At 39.7% G+C, this 25,315-nt stretch overlaps 1 protein-coding gene across 4 annotated transcripts in view; it reads left to right on the forward strand.

The window, feature by feature from the left end:
• The first annotated feature begins 4,050 nt into the window (after positions 1-4,050).
• The window catches only part of LOC103384690 (protein FAM110A), a 29,655-nt gene continuing 8,390 nt past the window's right edge, over positions 4,051-25,315 (forward strand). Inside the window, exons 1-4 of one of the 4 annotated variants that reach the window (XM_025059087.1) lie at positions 4,051-4,088; positions 4,581-4,683; positions 4,769-4,907; positions 16,390-16,471. The gene's annotated coding sequence lies outside the window, so the exon portion shown is untranslated. Of the gene's footprint in view, positions 4,089-4,580; positions 4,684-4,768; positions 4,908-13,318; positions 13,365-16,389; positions 16,472-20,880; positions 21,036-25,315 lie in introns of those variants that run through there. The other 3 variants (XM_025059088.1, XM_025059086.1, XM_008318298.3) reach the window with 3 other exon arrangements.

Consider the following 25,315-nt stretch of genomic DNA (forward strand, 5'->3'; position numbering starts at 1 on the left):
GAACCAGCCTGAGGCACATGATCAGTATCTCTGAAAACACGGTTGTCAGCTGAAACACAAGAGGAAAACAGATTATGGCTTAAACACTGGTTCACCTGATGAAACCAAAACCTTTTTCATGTCTTTCATCATCTACAGCCACCCCCACTAAAACCTTCATTTTTCACCTGAACAGCAATAATACCAATTGGAGTGTTTCAAATCTGCATAAAATGGCGATAAAAATTAGTAGATATTTTAGAAAATGTTATTTTTTAAATAAAAAATAGTGTTATTATAGCTTAAACATTGAGTATAAATGTTTTTTTTTTTCATTTTTAAATGACAAACTCAATACTTACTAATACTTGAGTAAAAAAAGAGAGGAAAATAAATGTAAAAAACATATGTCAAGGAAAAATGTAATTATTATTGACATCTATCTTTGGGCTCAATAATGGGGCTTGTGGGCCAGAAGTGGTCCATGGGCTGGGAGATTCAGGCTCCTGCTGTAGACCAATAAGAATGCCCCAAAAGTAGATCTTAAACTAGCTAGATCATGAACAATTAAAACAAGTTTTAAGAGTCCTGATAGTCCAGCTAATAATAATGCTTATAATATCTTTATTATTAAAACATTGAAAAAAATTGAGAATTACATTGAGAACCCCGCAGCCCACAGATTGAGCCACATTTGTGTCTGACTCCAGAACATGTCAGGATCCTGTGAATTCACGCTATTTAACCTTTAACATCCAATCACAGCTCATCACCACAGCAGACCCTCAGTCACGAGACGTCGAATGGGGGGAAAAAAAATTCCCAACATTGTGAATGTGAATGTAGGTCAGAGGAAGAAGAACCTAGCATGGTGGTTCTTGACCTTTCTGTGGATGCTCTTTTTCAGTGGTCTGTCATGGTTTGACCTCAGCTGGTCCAGACCGGTTTCTCTGGCCTCGTCCATGTCGTGGAGCAGTTCTGGAACTTGGCGGCTCGTGATCACACGTGTATGTGTGTGACAGTGAATTTGCGTGAATGTCTGTTTTCCCTCCTCTTCGCTCCCTGAGGCATTGTGAAGAAGTGGGTCAATGTACCATGGCTCCCATGCTAACTCACTGCCCCTCTTCCTCTCTCTCTCTCTCTCTCTCTCCCTCATTACTCCTCTTCCCCATCACTCCTGCCGTCCTCTGCTCAGTTGCTTTGCGTTCCTGCCCTTTGTCTACATAACTGGTTTACACTCCAACAAAAACATCAATACATGGCCGAGGATGAAAGGACCGTGAAGTGGCCAACGTTCTACACTCCGTCTGTATAATCTACGAACATAGCCAAACACACAGAGAACACTTCGTGATCAGCCTCGTGTGCAGTAAATCCAACAATTCATCATCATGAATTCCCTGGATTTACCATCCTTTCATCCTACTGTGTTATGGGTCTGTACAGTAACCCATGAGCTCTCCTTCTGCCCCCTGGATGTGTAATCTAATCTAGAGGTATGGGACTTTGGACAGGCTAAGAATATTCTCACATCATCGGCAACAACAGATCAAACCTTTTCTGGGCATGAGAGAAACACATTATCCTTTTTGTCCTCTATGCTACCACAGCTAGCTTAACATGTCAAGTCCTCGACCTATACACGGGAGTTCCATTCCTACGGTGCGACATAACTCGATTTTTGTCTGAACTCACATACTGTACATTAGTCACCGTCACTAACACAGTGGTGACATCATAATCTAGGACATAAAAACATCAGAAGAGTCTGACGTTACGCCTGGGAGTCATAATGAAGGGCAAAAAGTTCCCCAAAAAAAACAATGTAAACAAAGCCGTCTTCTAAGTATAACGCCACGTGACGACATATTAATCCGCTCTGCTCACAAACTAGTTCCTGCGTGAGCTAACTGGCGACTTTTAGTGCCAAGTGATGATGCAAGACGTTCTTAATGCATTCGTTGGAGACGGTGACGTAACAATGAAACCCTGAAGGTTGATGGTGTCGTAAAGCAAGGACTTCCCCTGTAAATTGGTTCACATGATGCGTTCAAATGTCACAGGTAAAGAGTTTGAGAAAATGTAACATAAACGTAACACTGTAGTAACTGAGGCTCTTCTTCTGCTGTTCTTTCCTTTTGGGACTTCTTCTTAGTGTCGTTGTGTCGGTTGGTTACCGTGGCAGCACACGGGACTTTTGCTCAATGCTGTAAAAGCCATGAACCTTCCTCTCGGAGTCGGCGTGGTTTCACTCCTCGTGATGAATCGTACATAAACAACAATACCGGGGCCTCGACCCAGAGGGTGCCCAGCAATGGCCTAATTAACTTAATTAACCAATTAATCTACAGCGCAGCTCTTCTCCTTTGTGGAAGTGCAGCTAACAGTCAGGGACTGGGGGCAAACGTGAGAGGAATGTTTCAGTTAGCAGTCAGTGTAATTGGTGCTAATGAGATGAGTTTTGTTTGTACGCATGTTCCTTAAAGCTTCCAAGTTTCTCAGCATCTGACTTTTAACGTTAGCTGTGTGAGAACCTGTCCCATCTCATCAGCCTGTTTTTGACGTGTGTGTGTAAATAAACAAACAAACTTCAGAGAAAAAAATGGGAATAAAAGTCCCCCCAAAAATGTATTCCTTTATTACGAATTTAAATCATATTTAAAAATCCTTCAGCACATGTGCAAAACTAAGAAAGGCCCAGTGTGCTGCACTTCTGTCAGTAACAGTAGAAGTGAACTACTGCTGCTGATCACAACCCTACTGAACTGGTTTGTTGTTGACGGTATCTGATCCAAACACAGACGCAGGAGACGTTTCCTTATCAAAAACACAACGCTAAAACACCACACAAGTAGCAGCAGTAGGTTCTACAAACTTCCTGATCCACAGACGTGACGTCCACACAGCCAGACACACACATGCAAAATAAATAAATAAATAAATGAGAAATCACAAACTCTTTCCAAACTCACCTGGGCAGAGTTCCAGGTAGTTCTGATGGAATATGTCCAGCTCCTGATTCCCAAACATGAGGGAGAGCCAGGAACGAGATTTAATGAAAATGACGTCCACCTCCCATGTGAGTTGCAAAACACCTAGCTTCATGCCAGGCCTCCCCTGATGCAACATTTACAGTAAACTCAAATAAAAAATTAGATAAACATGAAAGCCATCTGAGTCACGGAGAAGTAAACCATGTGGCAACAGTCTTCAGATGTCACTCGTAGGCTGAGGTGAGGATGCAGCTAATTACTAATGGATAGAATCTGTTTTTCTTACACTGAGGTTTTGAATGTAAGTGTGTGTTTTCCTGTTGTTTGAGGTTTGATGAACTGGGTAAAAAAACTCTGTTTGAAATTCTTCACTCATCTCCATGTTTGTTTCCACAGATTCCGCAGATCATATCAGATGTGTAGTTGTGAGTGAGTTGGCCCCCCAGTATATAGGCCCTGTATACTGGCAGTATTTGTAGGATTAATGGTGTATGCACTGTATGCATGTTATAGCACATACATTTTGTTTTTTTGTTGTTGTTGGCCTGTGAAAAAAAAGGAACGCTACAGATAAAGAGACATAATAAAAAGTGTTTTTTATTTCAAATTGAATTTCTCATGTCTTTATAATATTAAGCTTTTCTTGTTCCAGATTCAATGTTTAGGCAAAACTAAAGTTAGTTTCCATATGAGAAAATTCTACATCAATATTCAACTTCATCCCAGTTTTTAATTTTGGCCCTCTGTGAATTTGAGTTTGACAGCCCTGACGTAGACTATACATGAACTAAGACTGTTGATGAGATGATGCAAGAGGTAGAACCCAGAGGAGAACCATGGATACAGTGGAGGAACCTTCAGATTCATTAGTACTTTTTTATAACTGCAAGATGAGTGTCAGTGAGACATTGAAGATGGAGATGAACCATAACAATGTCAGGTCTGTGTGGCTCTCTGGGTAATGTGTCATCGCCCTCACCTGTGTCCTGTGATCACCTGCTCGTTAGTCTCACTCATCTCACCTGGGTATAAATACTCTCCTCCTTCACTCACTCAGCTTTGGTTCATCGTATATTGTGTGTGGTTCTTGTTCCTCCTTGGTTCCTGCCTGCTCTGGTGTGTGTTCCTTCAGTTTGTTGTGAATTACCTGCCTGGTTTGAGTTTGGACCATTAAATAAACTAAGTTGTTTTAGTTTAGTATTTTGGTTCCTGCTGTTTTCCTTGTAGGTCAGTGTTAAATGTTGCCTCCGTTTCCTTTCACACATCTTTGTCATCAAACATTTTCTCCAAAAATTGTGTTAAATGCCAAGTGTTAATGCACACTTTACAGCAAATAGACCTATTTGTACTATATTATTTCCTTGCTCAAAAAAAGTCAGTAAGAGAATTGATAAGAAAAACACCTTAAGTGATGTCAACTCAGGGATGTGATTATGAAGGAGAAAAACAAACATTGAAATATTCATCACGGCTCACTGTTGTCATATATCTCCCATCCCTCCTGCGTCTCATCCACATTTACAGTCCTTTTATCTATCGCGTGTCTTTTATTATTCAAAACTCAACATCCATAATTTATATTTCGGAACAATGTCTGTGTATGTTTAGAGCTGGGACTCCGTTCTCTGCATCAACTGTGTCCCAGATTATTGAGAACTGTGAGCTCCAGACTGAGATGATGATGAAGACACACTGCAGGACTCGTCAGAGGGTCAGCAGGGATTTATCAGGAAATTAATGGATTTAAAATATATCACTGTTTCTCTTCTTAATCCCTTCTTTCTTTCTGGCATCAGATAACACCGTTAGGTGTCAAGTGAAGAAAGAGGAGTTGGTCTCGGCCTGCAGGTTATCACGGTCCTATACACCTGACTCGGGGATAAATGAGGACGTCGTCTCCGCCCGGCAGTGGACACACATCCGCAGCAGATGCAGGTGGGAAAAAAAACTGATAATGACTTCATTTAAATTTTCTACTGCAGCCATCACAGAGACCATGTTCATTTAAAATAGGTTCATGTTTGCAAATATGTGCCGTTATATTGGTTGTAAGTCTGAGCTTACATACAATTACATATTACATATCACAACATATGTAGGAAAACAGAACCTGGCCGGGAAACTAACGCTTTTACGTGGAGTTAATCACAATATGATTTTAACGCAGATGATCATGGAGACGGTCATGGGGCCTAAGCTAAGAAACTGACCGACGTTTATTTGGCCTTTTGTTCGAATGTTTGGTTATATTTCATTTCACTTCCATGGAGATGGATTTCCTTTCCTTTGAAGCCGATGTCATCAGCAGACTGAGACTTGTGCTTGTGAGCCATAATGAAAACAGAGCTGGAATGAGGGAACAAGACTTTGTTAATAAATGTACAGTGGAATCTCGAGATATCATAATCTCGAGATATCATAATCATAATCCGTTCCAGGACCGAGCTCGTAACTCGAATCATTTTTTCCCATAAGAAATAACAGAAAAAAAATTAATCCGTTCTGGCCCTCTAAAAAAACTCCCTTATTAGTGCTAACAATAGAAAAAATGTTTTTAATTGCTATAGAGACATACACACACAAAACAATTATAGTATATAAGGATTCCTGTGATATAAATTAAAATGTGATTTTAATTATGAGTTCTTACCATCGAGACAGACGATACAGTAGCGGCAAATGGTGGCATGTGTGGAGGAGGACGAGGGAGGGAGGGAAGAGAGTTGGCCCGTACGTAGACACTTAAGTCCGTAGCGTACCTTACACGTATACTACGTAACTTACGTAAACTTAGAAGCAACTTAACTTACTTTTTTTAACTTTTCTTTTTTTAATTTTCTTTAATTTGTGTCCTTTATTATCGACAATTTCATGCTTTATTCCCATGGTCATCATGCTTTTCTTCTCACCACCATCCTTACCACTCACTTTCTTAGGACTCATCACTATCGTGAAGACTAATGCACAAAATAGAGAGAAAATCATGTAAATAATGCAAAACACAATACGGAAGACTCACAGGAAATGAGTACGGAAGTCGGCGAACACGTGAAGTGAACAAGTGAGGTGGCGTGGGCTGCTCCGAGTGCTCAGCCACCTAGTGTCGGCGTATGTAAGCGCGCTCGTATCTGGAAGCAAAAATGTGCTCGAAGTCTTGCTCGTATCTCGAGGACCCCCTGTACTTACCACAAAGTCCACAAAGATGTGTACATTTCCAAAGTCATTCTCAGGAGTCTGTGTAGAGAAAGATACACAGTCCCGTTCTATATGTCGATCCAGGCCCTGCTTTGGTTAATTAGCTCAGAACTGTGTGCCAAAAAGCAACAGCAGTTAGGGAAAACAGAATGGAAGATGGAAGACACGTGTGTGTGTGTGAGGGTGGAGTTCAGGGTTATGAGGTTCCCTCTCCTGGGCTCTGACCTTAACGATGCCATTAAACCCTACACCTTATATCACACATACGCAGTTAAAACCAATAATGAGTTTGTGGGTGGGGGTCTGTCGGACGGGGACCCCCAAAGCCCGTTAGAGAGGTGCGTGTTTGTGTGGCTGTGTGTGATTAAAAAAAAAACCCCTCCAGAGACCTCTAGACGTGTGTGTGTAATACCTTAGAGGGATGAGTGTGTGTTATAATAGGAGAGGTAGTGGTGATGGAGGGGGGTTCAACACAAAAGGACCCCGGCCCAGGCAACCATGACCTGTGACCTTGAGCGTCTAGTCGCACCCATCCGTCGCCTCCCTCCATCCTGCCACTCGCTTTTCCTCCGTCCCCTCTTTTCCTCTCTGGGGATCAGCATTCGCTCGGACGCAGTTGGAGAAGCAGCAGCTGGCTAGGAAGTGGATCAGAGGGGAGCGGAGAAAAGGAGAAAATTGATCTTTTATTGCTTTTTCTGAAACCTTTGGCATGGATTTGCATTGTTGTGGTAATAATAGATGGATAGATAGACTTTATTGATCCCAGGTCAAAGGGACGTGTCATGTAATAAATCCAAAATGATCTATAAACACAATGGGACTAAAACTGTTCTCTGTTGAATATATGGAGGTTATCTGCAGCTAAATCTAAAAGGAAGGGATAACCAGCGGGTTGGGAGTATTTAGTTTGTCCATATTAAGCACTTTAATCTACCATAAAGAAAGCAGCAAATAAAAAATATTTTTCTACCCAGGAATAGCATTAGCGCGTCGAACCGTCGGTGGTTAGTGTGAGAATTTAAATTTGTTTGCCTTTGTTAGGAGCCCATGCAGGAGCTCGACTTTATTTATTTGCAGCTTCTTTTTTTTTATTATGCGTGTGTCACTTTTTCCGCTTTTCTCACATTCCAGTGAGTGGAGGTATAGTATAAAGCAGCTGCACTCTACCATTATAAAAACCCAGAAGAATGCTGCGGTGAATTCAACACTTCCACCGCCTGAGCAAACACTGTCTGTCTATCCCAACATTCGCGGCTTCAGCCCAGATCAACCAGAGCAGACGATGCTGCACCTCGAGACCCAACCTGACTGTGTTTGGATGTTTCTTTCGGCTCTGAAGTTGTGAAGCAGTCGACAGACTGTGGATTCCTCTTAGTTGATATTCAGATCATTAAGTCGAGCCAATCCCAAAAGGCATCGGGGGAAATGGGAATTGGTAATAGCGCGCAATTGTTGAAGGAGCATTACATTTTCAAAATAAAAATAAATCTTTTAGATTTTATTCTGTTGAGTCTGAATGACAGATTCTTTTTGAATGACACAAATTAGTAAAACTAAAGTACATTTTTTCAATGTGTCCCACTACGGTCCGGTAATAAATGACCTATGGACCTGCACCGGTCCCCGTACCAGGGATTGGGGACCCATGCCTTACAGGACCAATATTGGTTTTCCACAAGCAGTTTCACTCCCACATTGAGCCTGGTACGACCTACCCTCCTGACCAGCTAGTGAAATATTTTTGGAGGCGCTGAGCAGTTATTTTGCCTGTTATCAGTTTGATAGTTGTGGTCATGTTATTTGTACTTTATTTCTCAAAAGCTGGAACCCGACCATACTTCTGTACAGAGATCAGACAAGGTCAGATGTGCTAATGGTATTATGGCCACGTGAGTGCCTTATTATGTCCCCATTATATCAACAATTCCCCTGAAGTTAGGCAGCATTCACAGAAGTATGGAAATAAATCTCCAGCGACACTTATGTCTGTGCTTGATTTATGAAGTGTCAGGTGAACAACAGCAGAGCACAGCTCAGGAAAAAACCTCTCATGGCAATATTGAAGTTGAAAGAACAATGACTTCAGTTCCAATAAAAAGCTGACATAAACATCGGCGTTTTATTTTTAGACTCTTATTTTCTCACACTTCCATAAATAGTTGGTGTGAAGGATATGGAGAAATGTTGATGAGGAGAAGGTGAAGGGAGGAGGTGGAAGGCATGAGAGCGTTGGAGTTGTTCACGGTGATGGACAGCTTGACTCCTCGCCAAGGCTTTCTCTCAAAGAAGCCACTGAATCACAGGAAATCAGCTCTATGAATAGTCTGGGGGACAAAGATGGTCAAAACATCACAAAACACGGCCGTAAGGATCCGTAGTCCAATGTGTTAAAGAGTTTACCTCATGTCTTGGTTAAAACAACATGAATCAAACGTGACAAATTATTGCCGAAGATCATTTCAAACAGATTGAAACCATGAATGATCTTTTTTTATTTTTTTTTATTTTTTCACATCCATTCTCTACTGTTTAATCTTTAATCATGAGCCAAACCCAGCAGGGCACAACCCTAGACAGTTGAATGTTGGTCACAAAATCAATGTGCATTATGGGAGATGTCGTTTATGGCAAAACAGATGCTTGATTAGAATTGGAATTAGAAAAAATTAGAATTGTGAATTATTCACCATGCATAAGTTATACATCCCCATTTTGACATCACAAATTTCTGGCGAGACGTTTTAGTAGCTGTAAACGAGTGAAAATGAAAGAATACAGTTGATTAAGTGTGTGGTGTTTTTAATCATAATTTCAAAAAAAATAATTAGATGAAAAAATATTTTTAACACACTATTAATGACCTGAATTCCATACAACCCCACATGGGGTCGTGACCCCAAGGTTGAAAAACACTTCTATAGACGTATGTAAAGCTCAGGAGGGCTACGGAAAGAGGCCTTAGTTTAACATACATTACTACGGAAACCAGGCAGAACAGGCCAACTGTATGCAGAAAAACCAGGGATAGAACCAACGACCTTCTTAATGTAAAGGCAAATGCTCTTTTGCCTTTATGGCAAATGCACAATTATTTCACAAATACAAAATACTACTACTTGACAATACTGTACACCTAACCGGACTAGAATTTATTTTAAAATGTGCATACTTATCGTACACTTTCTAACTGTATTGTATTTTGCTCTAGGAAACTAAACTATATTCTGCTTTGCCATGCTTTACTATGATTTACTTTAACTTTGACTTGTAAGACATGTAATACTGTACTGTGTTCTACGACACAATACTGCACTATATTAATGTCCGTGTACTACACTGCACTGTACTGCACCACTATATGCTATAATGTACTATACTGCATTATGGTATGCTGTGCATTCTCTCTTTCTGTACTTGGGTTTTCCGGGATATTTCGACATGAAAATCTTGCCATATTCTTGTAGTAAGGGTTTAATGGAAAAAGTGCTATAAATAATGTGTTGTTTTAATTTTAAATCCTAGTTTCGGCTAATGCTTTCAAATCTTTCCAGAGACTGTCAGTAAAAAGAGCCTCTTTGTCTTCTTTAGAGAAATTATACAATTCCTTCCTGTCTCACTGAGTTGTTAAATATATAGCTATTCCTCCATTGATGCGTCATCTTTCTCATGAACTCTGGCACCTGTTGTGTTGATGTATATTATGGCCACATGAGGCCAAAAACAACAGCCAATGATACTACATCTTCCAGGGGACCCTGAATGATTTCCTCTTCTCTGATGTACTGTAGTTCAAACAAGGGTCGGAGTCTGGGCTCTTATTAGCTTCCTGCTCACGGACTGGAAAGAGGTAAATAGACAATAGCCTGGCTCAGGTGGAGCTTTGAGCTTGCCTTTAACTGTGAGTCAGAGTTTCCTTTAACTGGCTGTTTGTTAAAAGTAATGCTGTGGAAACTGTTGTTCGAGGGAAAGGGGGTTTAATCGTGTTACATAACAAGCAAGTCGGCCATGTTTATTATTGTTATTACTGGCAAATGGACGAGCAGAAACAGAACTTTAGCTGATAAGCAAAGTGCCCAGAGCTGAATCAGACTAACAATATTTGCCCTTTGAGACTCTGTGTTGTTTTTAGCAGCAGTGATGTAGACTGTTCGGTCTGATTTGATGCTGGGTTGTGGATAAAGGAGGCAAAAGATTTAATTTATGTAACCAGACACATTCAGACCTGGCACCCCTGTGGGGCAGAGGTGGAACAAAAGAGCAAAACACTGCAGTAGATTTGATAAATAAAGACATAACCATACAGCTTAGACACTTCCCGACCATGAGGAGATAACAAGGACGGGCTCCAAAATGTCTTTGTTTTAACGCTGCATTATAAAAACGAGAGATTCTGTTAGACACATTTATCTCTTTACCTCCTTACATATTTGATATGGAACATATGAATCACCTCCATTTACACTAATTTGAATTTAAAATAAAATCAATTTGTGGACAAACCATATGGCCTCCACTGTTTCGCCAACTACGACCTACCAAGGGTTCCACATGCTGAGATGGTCCTTAGGAACCCACATGTGCTGCCTCTCACTAAGCCACGTTTAGCTCACAGGTTTTAGCTGAAAGTCTTGAAACCCACTGCTCTGGAGCCCCCACTGTGCCATCACAGCGGCCTCTTGTGAGGAGAAGAATGTTTTCCCGGTGTCTCTGCTGGTTTCAAAAACAGCCTGCCACCAAGGGTCTGGAGGGGATAGGCAGCGAGGGATAGGAGCTCTGTGTTTCAAACAGTCAGGAAGTGAGGATGGTGGGAAAACATGTGCCCTGTACTTCAAAGCACATTCATTCACCTGTTTTATCCATAGGCTGTATATAAGAACTGGACAGCGCCATCTGCAGCCCCCCAAGTAGGTTCCCTAAAAAACATGATATGTGGTCTGCTGGTTTCAAAGTAGCTCTGTTTGTTTATGAGCCTATGCATCGCAGGGCTTCTTCTTGTTTTGTAATGTGAGTAACACTGACAGTTGCTGTGTAAAAATAAATTTAAATTTCTGCTCTTTGTTCCTTCTACACCAATAAAAAAAATCCCAATCTTCTGCAGTTACTCAATGTAAAACAGTTTTTCTTTTTAGAAAACTGTCACTGCTAATTAGATACTGTCAGGCTCAACACTTAGTACCCCATGGTTACATACTCCCCCAGTTGCATATTTATATCAGGCTTCCTCGAATTAAAGGCCAAGTCTTAGTCGTTTCACACTATTTAAAAAAAACAAAACAAAAAAACAGAAATAAATACTTTTCGCAGATTCTGATGTTGTGAGTATGCAGTGCATCGTGCGCAGATTGCTAGCTGGCTGACAAGAAAAACAAAGAACAAGAACAAAGGCATATAATTATAATTAATTATAGTGAAGACTAACTGCAGATTTTCACTGTTTCTGATGTATATTAAGAACTGTCAACTTGAACCTGGTTCCGCCTCTCAGACGGTTCCTCTCCTGCAGTGAACAAAGGCTGAACAAGTGCTATACTAGGGAAGCTAATGGAATCTGACTTCAATAGGGTTTAATAGAAGTTTAATACAATTTGCATTTTAGTCCATTTAAAGTAAATATAATAAAGCCCTCTTGCACTTCATTACAGATCAGGTGATATTTCTCTAACAATGCAGTCGTTCAGCAATGATGCCAAAAAAAGTAAATCCTTTTAAAAAATATATTTCTTCCAAAATCAAGGATGATTTGCAGTCTTAAATTTCCACCCAGATGGCTACATCAGTTTCTGTTACATGGACATTGTTTTTGTCTAGTCTGGAATATGATCCAAGGAGATTATGTTTGGCACTACAGGACGACAGAAACAGAGGTGTCTTATTAAAATGTCTAAGTAAAAAATCAGTGAAGGATCTGGAAATTCCTGTTGAGATACATAAAAGTCAAAACTTCTTCCCATACAGTACAAGGCTATAGATAAATAAGATGTAGCAAGGACTAAGTCTTATTGAAAAAACACCTAAGGAAAGCATTTTTCTCTAATAAATTATACTGCCTAAGCAGCCAGCACTAACTTTCCCTGGCAACAGTTTAACTGCAATACAACCTCAGTGGGACTGTGACTATGTATTAACACCTACCCAGACACCGAGTCTCTTGTTTTCAGCTTTAAGTGGCTACATGTAGAGGAAGTAAAACTTGGATTTCTGATTAGTAGAAAGCAACAATTGTCCTGTGGGAAGTTCTAAACGTGGGAAGTGTTGCATCGGTCCAACTGCACGCACGTGGTGAAAGAAATGGGAGAACACTCTGCTTCTCTTAACGCTGAGGTCACTCTGATTTAGTTAATTAAAACAGCTTGTTGCCAAAACATTAGATCATCTGCCAGCTTGTTTTCCTCAACTCTCTACAATGGCCTAAGCCTCCTCCATTAAGACTGAGTGAAAACATAAGAGAGGCAGGTTCCTATACTGAACTTATACACAACTGCCCACCATTCAACCCAAGAACTCATGTTATTTGCTTCGAATATAAGTCAGTTTTTGTGTATAAATAGAAGCTTCCTTTCAACTGTTTTTTTCTGTGTAATAATGTTTTTTTAAATTGTAACTCATAGGTCCAATGATACCTCAGTAGGTACAATGCAAATTCGTTTTGTAAATTTTTTATTATTATTATTTTATCAAAAACTAAAATGCCCATTTTTAGGCAGCAAGTTTAATTGTAGCAATGTGGCAAAGGTTTAATAAATCAATTTTTAAGAAAGTGATATTATATAATATCGTCCTACAGGCCCCTCTCTTCCAAACTGCATTTATTAAATGCCTCGAATTGACCAATGGGGTCAACTCGGATCGTACCAAAATGGGGATGATTCTAGGGTTGCAGCTCGAGGGTCCTGATAAAAACATCTACCTTTAAAATGCTTTAGCCTTTCACTGCTTCATATGTAATGTTTCTTGTTACGAATAAAAATGTTACAATGCAGTTAAGTGCTGTAAAGGGTACCAGAAAAGTACATTACGGTTTACGTTAGTCGGCGGTGTAACCATGGTTCCATCCGCGGTAAGATTGAAAGTTTGTAGAGAATGGTGGCTGCTGTCCCTCCTCGCGTTAGTTGCTAATACGAAATAGTTACTTCCGCTGATTCTAAAATTTAACGGACATAAAAAGGCGTTTACAGATGAAAACCGTAGAGGGTCTGGGTGAGTTGATAATATTATAATTTCTTTATGCATTCATGCCAGTTGTCATTATTTGAGTATTCCAAAAACCCTACGTACAGATAAAATGTTTTAAACGAAAGTGATGTTGCGCAACCACAAATAGACGTCCATAACTAATTCCTACAGTAATGTCCCAATTTTGAGAGTAAAAAAAAACCATGCAAAATATAACTTCACTTGTGCAACTGCTATGATAAGTAAGAGAAAGTAACACATTGATTTGCAATTACAAATGTATTCTTTTCTTTTGACAATACTCTATATGTATCATGTTAGTAGAAAGTTGTTAAAATATTTCATCTGCCTGAACTTCAAAATGACGTGACGAAAATACTACTGTACTTATACAAGTCCTTATTTTTCCACCTTTGTAAGGTATCAAACCTTTACTTATTTGTATGATGTTTTCTTCATCACTGTTCTACAGTAATTGCTTCTCTTTCTTTATTTCCCTGTACTTAAATTTAATGCCATTATGTTGTAGATCACCTCACCAAATTCCTTGTAGGTTTACAGTCTACTTGGCAGTCCACAATACTTTTAAATTGTTTACTGTTAAGGTGATGTTGAGAAACCAAGTCTGTTTTTGCTGGAATCACTGATTCCCAGGAGTGCTGTAAAGTAACCTCTTTCTTTGTTGGAAAGAGGAAACACACTCGAGTACTCAAGGATTCGAGTCTGTTTACAATGGTCACACACGGCCTCATACTAATGGGCTCTTGTTGTATTTACAACCAGCATTTTACCAGAGCGAAAGGGGGACAATTACTTTTACTCCATTAGTACAAAAGGGTTTGATTCATATTTATTTTCCTGTGTGGTGTGAGTGCCTATTTATATGTTCAGTGAATTGAGGTTGAAGTTTAAAATCTTTTCTTTTTTTGTTTACAATTTTTTAAGCTGACCTCTTCCTTGAACTCTATAGAAAAAAGACAAGTTTGCATTTACAAAGATCACTTGATGTGATATGTAAATGGATTTGATGGACAGTGGAGCGTTTTGAAGAACATAGAGGTGAGGTATGAGAACGTTTGATTGTATTGACCGTTGGTGAAACTGCATTTTGGGCTTGTTTTCTGTGTGTACACCAGGCTGTGAACTACAACAGCAATGTTAAAAATTCAGGGCAAAAAGTTATGTGGTGCCACCAAAGAGGAGGTGAAAATAGACTTTTCCTTTGATTGATAATTACTAACTACAGTGGTGGTCACCCACAGTTTTGAAACTGAGATCTACTTCAAGAGTACTTAGTACTATAATGAACTACTTATTTGATACAGACTTCCCAAACAAAGCAATGATAGTTAAAATGAAAAATAATTGCACCCATCCCCTTGATCCTCTCCTTGACTAGTTTTATATTTAGAACATACCCCGTGGGAACCCTCCATGGGGGATACTAGGTGCTCCCAGGAACCAATTCAGTGACCCCTGAACTACAGCAGTGTTTTAACAGCATTGTTGCTTGTAATGACAAAGTCCTGGATAGTGTGCCAGTGTTGTTTAGTTGTTGAGTACCCTTAAAGTAGAATTTATGTTTACAACCTAAAATGAAATATTGAAGCCCAAACCTCAGGTAACTTCCTATTGTCGGAACTCTCGCCTCCGTTGACACCTGGATATAAAGTTTAATGTGGGAAAAGAAGTCCTGCCAACGTGTAGTGGTTCAACACTTGGCTCATATCCTGCAGAGGACCGTTAGTAAACTGCAGAAATATCACCTCAGGCAACAGCTACAAACACTTCACCTCGTAATTTTCTTTTTAATCATTCTCAGCCAACGAATGTTCATCTTGCAGCCTTGAAAAGTCAGTATACACAGCACGGCGTCTTTTTATGGGCCCCTCTGCATGTGATTGAATACTCCTGTCAGGATAAGCAAGAAACAAGAAACAGTTGTCCAACACAGGCTGTTACTCTATTTCTGATGTTTAAATGACTAAAGGATGTGACTAGGCAGTTGTTAATTAGATCTTTTGCCAGAGTTAATGTAGCCCTGGCGCAAAATAGCACCATGTTATCTACATCTGTCGTTTAAAGAATTTCTATAATCTTGAGTGTCATCACTTAGACAGGGGGCGGAGGCAGGAAATGTATACATTAGTGATGTGCTGTCTGGAAAGAAGCTTAAAAGACTTTTTTTATACCCTGATCTAGACTGGCTCAGTCACAACAGTCCGCATCCTGTGGCTGTTCAGAGTGTATGGCTTTTACATCATGGTATCAAAGTGAAGATGAAGAGTTTTACTTGCAGTTAAATATTTTAATGCCTTTAAAAGATGTTGGCTTACCCTCTGCTAGTAACCTTTTTAGGGTTAGGTTGCCCTTTTTTAGGTATAGTAAGACAAAACCACATGAATTCTTCTCAGTCTCTTCTCCTTTTACACCATCTTCTCCAGGTTTTCATTCATTACATCCTGTAGTCCTCTCTGTGGTTTGCTGGTCCGCTTCCTCTTTAACATTCTATTTTCAATGGAACTACTATACCGCTTCAACACATGTCCAGACCATCTTATTCTTTTCTCTCTAACAGTGAACTTAACCTAAAGTTTTCTTAGTTTTTTATTTGTATTTTATCCTCATTGCGTCTGAATAGAGCAGATGTGTGTCCTTTAAAATGAAATAAATGATTTTGTAAAAAACGTTTTACTGGGCATTTGTTAGTGGTGCTGCATGAGGACTAATAGGATGTTATTATTGCAATTTGTTTTCACCATAAATGCCACACACAGACGGTCGAACACAGTGGAACATTTAATGTGGCTCATTGCATCACCTACTGCGGCTAATGGTAGTTTTTTCCCTCCGCTCATCCAGAATGTCTAACCATCGAATTACCCACGTACCATTCTCGACCATAATAACTCAGCAGCAAGTCTAGATGGTACTCAGCTGACTGTGACTTATACTGTAACAACACACTTGAAGTCACTGTTGCTCGAGAACCCAAACAAAAAAACCCTTTTATTTATGTTGCTTATGCTTTATTGTTTTTTCTCCACAGGTGGTTGTTTGGCTGTTTGTGTGCAACACAAGAAGAGTTTGGTTGAGGAAAAACCCGTTGGAGTTTTATCTTAGATAAATACGTAAGTAAAAGTCTACAGAGAAAGTACCCTATAAATGAATTTGAATTCTAATGTCACTAATATTTGTCTAGTTTATGTTTATACTCTCTATTGCTTTCTTCAGTCTTCTTTAATAGCGGCGAAAAACGCATAGGACACGTGGTGAGAAAAAACATGGTGTTGACAGTACGCTGTACAATGGAGCATACTAGCACGTTTTCTAATTTGCATAGCATGTGACATCAAACAGAAGACTGTTTTGTAGCTAAAACCTACATCTGTTTTTCTCCTGCAGTCTGTAAGAATAACATTTATCATAGAGTTTCTCTGACCTACATTAACTATGAAGTGATGGTCATGTGGACGGCCCTGAGGTCAGTGTGACTCCTTGTCATGTCATGTTGTGTCCAGTAGCAGCTGCCTTCCAACACAAGGATTCCTGTCATGCAAATGTCTCATGTTCTGTTGCTGTGCAGAGCTGGAGGCTAAAGACAAAACGAGGGTGATAGACACGAGCTGAGATAATAGATTTGTTAGAATGATTATGCAGCTTATTATTATGGACCAAAACATACAATATGACATACTAATGTTTGTGCCTCCCCACAGCTATTTACATTTACCACTATTTCATTATCAATAGTTGATTGATGATCCTGCAAGTGATGCAACAGCAGGAAGGTAATGACGTCATAATATACACATCATATTTTCTCTTGAGAACATCCTTATCAATGCATGTAACAAAAAGAAAAGCAAGGAAGTACACGGAGAAGGTAGAAGGCTAGCTGATGTTTACAGGACCAAATACTTCCTGTGATGATCTAAAATTACTGCGGAGAATAATTTTTAATAATTCTTCAAGTAAATGAAAAATGTAATCTCTGTCCTAAAATTGTAAAGTGCTTTCTAATCGGAAAAATACGAAATGATACACCTCCCCTATCTCCACATTATGAAATCCCTTTAATATTTTGTGCGTGTCACGTGAAATTATTTTGTAATTTCTGCTGCTGTTTTTATGAAACTGCTTAGAGACGCATTGAGTCAGACATCAGAACAGGGTCAGAGCCTGAGAACCAGACACTAAACGTCTTCTCTTGGATGAGTTTGTGGGTGTGCGAGTTTGATTCGTCACCATGTGTGTGCTCATCTCGTTTTGCGAATCCCTTCACACCCTGACTGTGTGAGGAAGGAGGGCACGTTTGCATGTGAGTGTGTTTGTTCAGGTTTATTTGCAGGATCTCCCTTGTCAACTGTTTGCCAACCCCTTCCAGGCAAATTATAACAGTCACGGTGCTGACTTTCTTTACTTCTCCTCCTCCTTCTTACCTTCTAATAGGGTCACGCTTCCACACTGCACGTGAGCGCGACTCCTCTTGTCCATAGTGCCTTTTGGCTATTTAGAGCTGACTCTTGAGCAACATGTGTCTGGTTAACCATTATTTTGACTGCCTCTTTTCACCTGACCCGCTGACCTTTTCACCAGAGAGCTGGAGCAAACATACTGTTATGTTATATATCTATGTACGGTATATATATATGTATGTATATATATGTGTATATAGATGTATATGTATGTATGTGTGTGTATGTATATATATATATATATACATACATATATATGTATATGTATATATATATGTGTGTGTGTGTATATATGTATGCATATATATGTGTATATAGATGTATATGTATGTATGTGTGTGTATGTATATATATATATATATATATCAATCAACATTGCATTGCATGACTGTATTTTCTAGTGTGATGTGTGATCCAAAATTTGTCTATTTCAATCTAAAACTTACCTAACCCTAACTCAAAGTGATGTATGGTCCCATTCCTCTGTGTATGTAAACACAGATAGTTACCTTCTCTGTGCCAAGTGCATGTGTTCTGTTAGTTCAAGGTAACAGAGCCCTAAGCTGTGCATTGAGCACCCGTTTCATTCACAGGACCAGCTGGGACTTGAATATCACCACTTTCTTTCAGACATTTATAAACTAAGGTGTGTTTGATCTCAGGATTCACTGTAGGGCACGATGGTTTTACAAGTTGTATTTATTTTTTGAAAGTGGGTCGTTCATTCGCAAGCACTTCATACGTTACCTGTAGCATTTAAGGGAGCCTCGAATATTTGCGTAGCGTGTTTACACTTTGATTAGGCATGCAAATGTCATCGTCCTCTGAGTCACAGTGACAGCAGGCCTCAATCATCATAAATTTATATTTACAATGCCACCTGTTCCACGTTCATTAAACTGTCTGTTGAAATTACGGAACTACAACTGAGACAAACAACAGTTTATGTTATCAGCTAAGTCATTATAGAGTTATTTGATCTAATTGATTAATCACTTTAATACAGGATTTTCAGGCTTAGTTAGCAATTGGACTTATGTCCATGACATTCAGGAACTAATCATTCTGCATTCTCCTAGTAAAGCTAGCTGGCTAGCTGGATGGCTGACAAGCATAAGTCCAAGTCTTATGATGGCATTGCTTGTCAGACCAAATTATTGAAAAAAATAAATCAACAGTACACTTTCCTCGTGATCTTTGTTACTGATTGTTGTGATGAACTCCATGTTAAAATGCAACAGTTATCCAGGCAACAAGTTCTGTTTCCATTCGTATTTTGCAATATGTAATCGTATGTAACTTAGATAGATATGATCTAACTTAGTGTGAAAATACAAGTTATGTCCCAGTTGATCTACAGGACCCCCCTGTACAAACTCCGCTTAATGTTTCCATGCAGGATGATGCCATTTCAGTAATGTTTAGTAACAAAGCAGGGCATGCTAAGGCCTGCCAGCATGTAACGTGAGCAGTAATGTGAGGAGTTAAGTCCACGCATTTGAGGAATGTGTGTGTGTGTGTGCGACACACAAAGTGCCACTGCTTTTGATTATGGTGTGAGACAGAGGATCCAAAGTGACAGTAAAGAATCAGCACCCCTCATGATCTTTTAGAGGCCGCTATAAAAAGCTGCTTTCAGCTCATGCATCAAAAATGGGAAATGTGAACAGAACTTAATGGCGTGTGTTCAGTAAACATCCAGTGGGATTTTAGAAGATAGACTCATGATTTTGTGCTTTATAGATCACTGGGGTGTTTGGCAAAATTAGAAAGCACCACACACTCAAGAGTAATGCAGATAATCCACCTGTCTCCTCTGTGTCTCCAAGCAAAGGTGTGTGTTCTCATGGAGGTACATTACCACCGCCACAGGCGTGGTAGGAATTGTTACCAGATATTATGTTGAAGACATTTCCCCTCAGGATGGAGATCATTTGGCTCTCGCAGTGAGAAATATAAAATTCCGAGGAGGGAAGTTGCGGAAAGACATAAAAGGGTTATAAAAAGATAAGAGTGGAAAATTAGAGAAGTTACTTGTATGTTAGAGTGCCTCAGCCATCACTTGCGGGAATGGAAGAGAAAGGAGGTGAAGGAGGAAGGAAGAAGGAAGGGAGGAGAAGGTGTCAACAGAGGTAGAGAAGTTGCTGGAGTTTGTTGACTCGGCTCAGTGATATATTACAGCATCGCACCGCCGTCTGCGGCTGTGTTTTTGTCCTTCACGGCCACATTTGATAAGTGACCACCTGGCTGATTTCAGTTTCAGTTCGCCCGTGAAAATGTACCATTAATAAGGGTACATTTGTTGTTGTTATTGCAATCCCTACTTTTTCTAATTGCCTTGACAGTTTTTTTTCTACTGCATTACCACTCGTACAATACAAAGATCACAACGATAAAGGTTAGAACTTTATTGATCCCATATTTGACTAATTTTTGTGTTAACAGCAGATTTCCTTTTTTCACACAAACACTGTTTGTGTTTGTGCGCATATGGATGCCCACTGTACAAGAGTGTGTAGTCATATTGTGTGACCACTGATTTTGTTTTTTAGATAACCGCGAGACAATGCGCCATTACATCCCGACATAACATCTTTTTTTTTGTCTGTCTAAGATATTGACCTTTGTTTATTATTACCTTTGAAGTACATTGTATATGTGTGATTATTTTTACTGTATCAGTGCTACAAAGCATGTTGAAAGGAAAACACCACGGTTTAAGGCAAGAACGGAGTGCTGCAATTTGTATATTTATATTTAGAGCACATGTGTTGGCATCATGTGGTTGCTGTAGACTAAATAGTATACTTAGTCTTGGGATTGGACATCAAAAATACAGTATTTGTATTTGTTACCAAAACTAATTGTCATTCACGAAAATAATTTGCTTTTGTTTTTTCTGGAGCTAATGATTTAAGCTGCATTTACAGAGAAATATTGAGGTAAGGTCACATGACTTCACCAGAAAAAGCTCCTGTTTCCTGTTCTCCCGACTCTTTTCCTGTAGAGGGAGGTGGAGTCCTGCTCAGTAGTGGGAGGAGGAGGAGCTCAGGTTAGTGTTTATTTGCCTCTCTCTCTCACACTCATACCGGCACAGCAGTGTTTGTACCAGCTGAAAGAAGCCACGCAGTTTTCTGCCTGCTTCTCTTTGAGTCATCTCATCACTACTGTAATCCAGAAAATCAGACTCAAGGATATTACTGCCTGTACCTATCAAGTAAGTAAACTTGACTTTTTGTTCTGTCTGAACAGGTTGATGTGCTGAACTGCCAGTGATCTGAAAAACATAAACAATGTAATGCTGTTTTTGCCTCACAACGTGAGTATTGGATGATCATCTCAAGCAGCAGATGATACTGACAAGCATAAGGAATCCATTAAGAAACCTAAAACATGTTGTTATACAGTAGTTGGAACAGTGTCTGTGTCTTTGCCTAAAGGTACCGTGGGCCACATCTAAAAATACCAGCCTTGATTATAACAATTGTCAGCTCTGCTCTAGGACTATTTTCATCCTTTGTGTCTTCAGCTAAAACAAGAAAAGAGAAAAGCTGTGTGTCCGGCTGTGTCACTGCATGTTTTGATTGCTCTTCTTGTTTTGGAGCTGATGTTATCTCCAGCAGAAAAATGGTTTGAACCATGAGGGATTTCGGTGTTTTGATTTCGCTCTGCAGAATATATAATCATCTTGAGTTCGCCTCAGGATTTTGGCTGTAACCAACAATTACTCTTTTTTTGACATAGATTGCAAAGGGTTAACAACTAACAAGAATGAATCTTGTGTGTTGCTGTGTTTGTCCTTGTGCAACCAGCAGAGTGAGTGTGTGTGTGTCAAAGCCAGCCGTGTCCACAATGACCACCCTCCTTTCCAAGAGTATTTTTATGTGTGTTAAGGTTTGCACAACTTATCTCTTTTTTTAACGAAAACAAACTCCTGTTGACATGTTTTCCTAACCAGCTCCAGACATTTCTGTGTTGTTCAGTGAAGAATGTTTGGGCATTGACATGAATATGTTAAATTTACGGTTGTGCATTTGAATGTTAAGGTTAAGTGAGCGCATACGCTCTAAGGCAGGTGTGTTTGTGGCAGAGGACAACGTCCGTTGCAGCAATATGTGATTGCTGAGGAATGTGTTCATTACCACGTAAAGAGGAGGTGTGTGTGGGTGTATCTCTCTGCATTATTGTTTCCCCCTACAGCGCTAGTGTTACAGCAGAGATAACCTGTGTGCAGTGTAGTTGTACCACACCTGTGTACAAACATGCCGTGATTAAGATGGTTCTATCAACATGTAAGATGTTTATCTATTTAAAATCCACAGGTCAGCACGTCCTTTACCATCTCCAATCTCCTGGGTTGATTTCTTAGGTCAAGGAAAGTTTTTTTCAAGAAGAACTGAACTCACAATAAGTCATTTGTAGCAACAGAAGAAGCACAAAAAGCAAAGACAAGGCATTCAAACGTCTGCTAGACCAGCAAATACAATTAACAACAGTGACTGGATGTGTAGTGTCAGAATGATGAGGGATGGGCTGCTTCTCCACAGCCTGATGCTAAACCTGTAGCGGCTTTCCAGGCAGTGAGGCCTCTGCTGGTTCAGTGTGTGTCACATGAATCTGCACAATGGCATTTACATTTATCGACTTGGAAACAATGTCCAACACGGGGAAGTCCGAAAAAGGAAAAAGTGTCTGAGGCATGAGAATCATGAGTCAGAATTACTGGCCTTTATCTGTGGTTGTTGGATTGTTCATAACAGTTAGATACTAAAATGCAAAAATTGTCTTAGGTATTCATGGTTTGTCCAGTAGCTGCTCAGATCCAGTAAAGCATTAAGAGATAAAAGTAAATAACTGTGAGTATGGACTGCACTGTATGCTGTTGCGGAGTAAGGGAAAGGATGAGATTTATTTCATTATTCTAAATGGAGGCTGATGTAATTTAGACAGGAAGAGTAAAGCTTAGAGTTAGCCAAGAAAAGAAAAAAGATTAACCCAGAATAAAATCCATTAAACAGAGTAGCTAAAATGAACCAGATACTATGTTGATTTTTGTCATCAGGTAATGTTTGACCACAGTAAATTAAGGAATAGCTGAAAATTTGCTGAAAAGCATTGAAAGGTTTCATGGTCAAGAATATGGTTTAGAAAAAACATACATTTGTTCTGGAATTGATTAAAAAAATACCTTCAATATATACCTCACCATGAGAAACCCTTCTTACAAATAATTTATTACACTAATTCAATAAAGTCTTTTATTTGGCTGACAGAGGCAAACGGCGGATACGATAATTATGTTTTCTTCTTCGCTGCTGGAATGAGTTTTCCTGAGGGAGGACTTGGCCACCTGCTCCTCACTGATTACTTTCTCTTTCAAAAACCCATTCACGCCACAAACACACTGAGAAAAAATGAGGATGCTGACATTCAGGGATACACAGCTACGCAAATGCACGTGAGCTGGAATTTAATTGAACTCCGCCCCGTCCAACCCGTGGGTGTGATTGTATGTGAATGGGTGTAAAACTAGGTGCTGTAATAACGGTCTGCTAATGGTTCACTGGCTAAGTTTCAGTCTGTAAACCCCCCCCATGCAAATATCATGGTTGCGTAACCCTTTAAGTCCAGACACGGACACAGTCATGCATGTGAATGGAGGTCTCCACCCAGGCAGAGGCTGTTTAACTGAGAAACCCCATATTTGAATGTAGGTGGTTTTCATGTCCAATTGTTGAATTGTCAAAACTTCAGCTGTTTTCTTTGCAGTTGCCAAACAGTGTATGGGCAAAGTTTGGAGGTTACGGTTTGTGACTAGTGCTTGACTGGACCTTCACAAGATTATGTTGGACGTGGTTAAAGAGGTTAGTAGTTGTTGTAGTCTCCGCTTTCACGTTCAAATAAAAAATGTGACAGAAGTGAGACGAGCTGCACTATTGTATTGGCTGGACTCGAATTCCTGTTGTTACAACAGACTCTGGTTTGAGACCCTCGTCTGAATTGAATTGATTGGAGTTACATTTTTGGAGCCAATAAATCCAAGGTTTTTTTCATGCAGTAACATGACATGTAGCACACTCAAAATTCTGTAAAACACTCAAAATAATGTAAAATGTAACATTCGGTTACTCTGAAAGATCATTTGAAGGTCAATGAGTGAGTACCAGTGTGTGTAACATCTGCTCTCCATCTTTATTTGTGGTGCCTTTTCAATCCCTCCAGGCTGCATCTGCAGAATGTCATCTAAATGATGAAATATATCTCACTTTAAGCTGATTTGCAGCACAATGAACATAACTGAGCCACAATGCAGAGCACCATTCTCAATAAATGTCATTTTGCTCCAAGGTCCCAACTGTTTGGGGGTAGGTAAAAACCTTACCGGTTTAATTCTGTCTGTGCTGTTGCTCTGTCTTCATTAGCTGTCTTGTGTGCTCCCTAAAACAGCCCTGGGTGGGAGTGGCTGATAACCTTTTGACCCCCTCTTTTAAGATTTTTATTGACTTAAAAACTGAAGCTGGGGTGACTCAGGAGGGTGATGGGGCAGTTCTTTAGTCACTATACACAGAACCTTATGGTCCCCAACTGAAATATAAATGTAAACCTACAAGATGCTTTAGTCGGTCAAGCTCAGAGTGTTTAATCTGCAACTAAAACAAGGTTTGTCGGACGTTTGAAAGCCAGACAAACACTGTGTTAGAGTTTTTTACGAGATAAACCATTTGGTTGAGTTAAGTGCTGGTCCACTACAACAACTCCCTGTGTTTTTGACAGCACAGAGGCAGGTCCGAGTGGATAGAAACGGATGGGCAAAGGTCACCGTAAAAACAGGGTCAGTCTGCTTGTCACACTCACAGTCAGAGGTGAACACTCCAACTGAGCTTGTTTATTTGTTTTGGTCTTTGTCAGTCATTTCCTGTTGAGGAATGAGTCATTGCTTCCTTCTCATCCCACAGTGGCTAATGACCCGCTGACATACCTACCCCAAAACTTCATATAAGACACGGACACACAAACATGTGTTTTCACTCAAAATTGGCGGTGAATATTTCTTTCGATTGGGAAAAAAAAAATTCTGATAAAAATATTCATCATGTCTTGAGGCATCCAGCAGGTTACTCGAGGTAGATGTGCCAAAAGCACATGCCCAACATTCCATACCACAAAAATAGTGTCAAGTCAAGTTAAGTTGCAGTGTTTCCATCATTTAGTCCTAGCCAAACTTTACTAAACTTTTCTCACACTTTTCTAAATAATGATCTAATTCTAAACCTTCTGCATATTATAGAAAACACCTATAATGTAAAAGTAAAACCATGTACGGCATTATACAGCGCAAAGTAGTGGTTTCTCTTTGTATTTATCTTTTGAAAGAGCGTATTCCTAGTGACGTGCGCTTCTTTTGTTTACTATTCAATCTCAGGTCAATGTCCGCTGGGACCAAGGTCGTTGTGATAGGACGGTTCAACTCGCTCCTTTTTTCTAATGTTTGGACCT

This window comes from Cynoglossus semilaevis, chromosome 10 (genome assembly GCF_000523025.1).
Source record: "Cynoglossus semilaevis isolate Cse_v1.0 chromosome 10, Cse_v1.0, whole genome shotgun sequence".
NCBI classification, from domain to species: Eukaryota; Metazoa; Chordata; class Actinopteri; order Pleuronectiformes; family Cynoglossidae; genus Cynoglossus; species Cynoglossus semilaevis.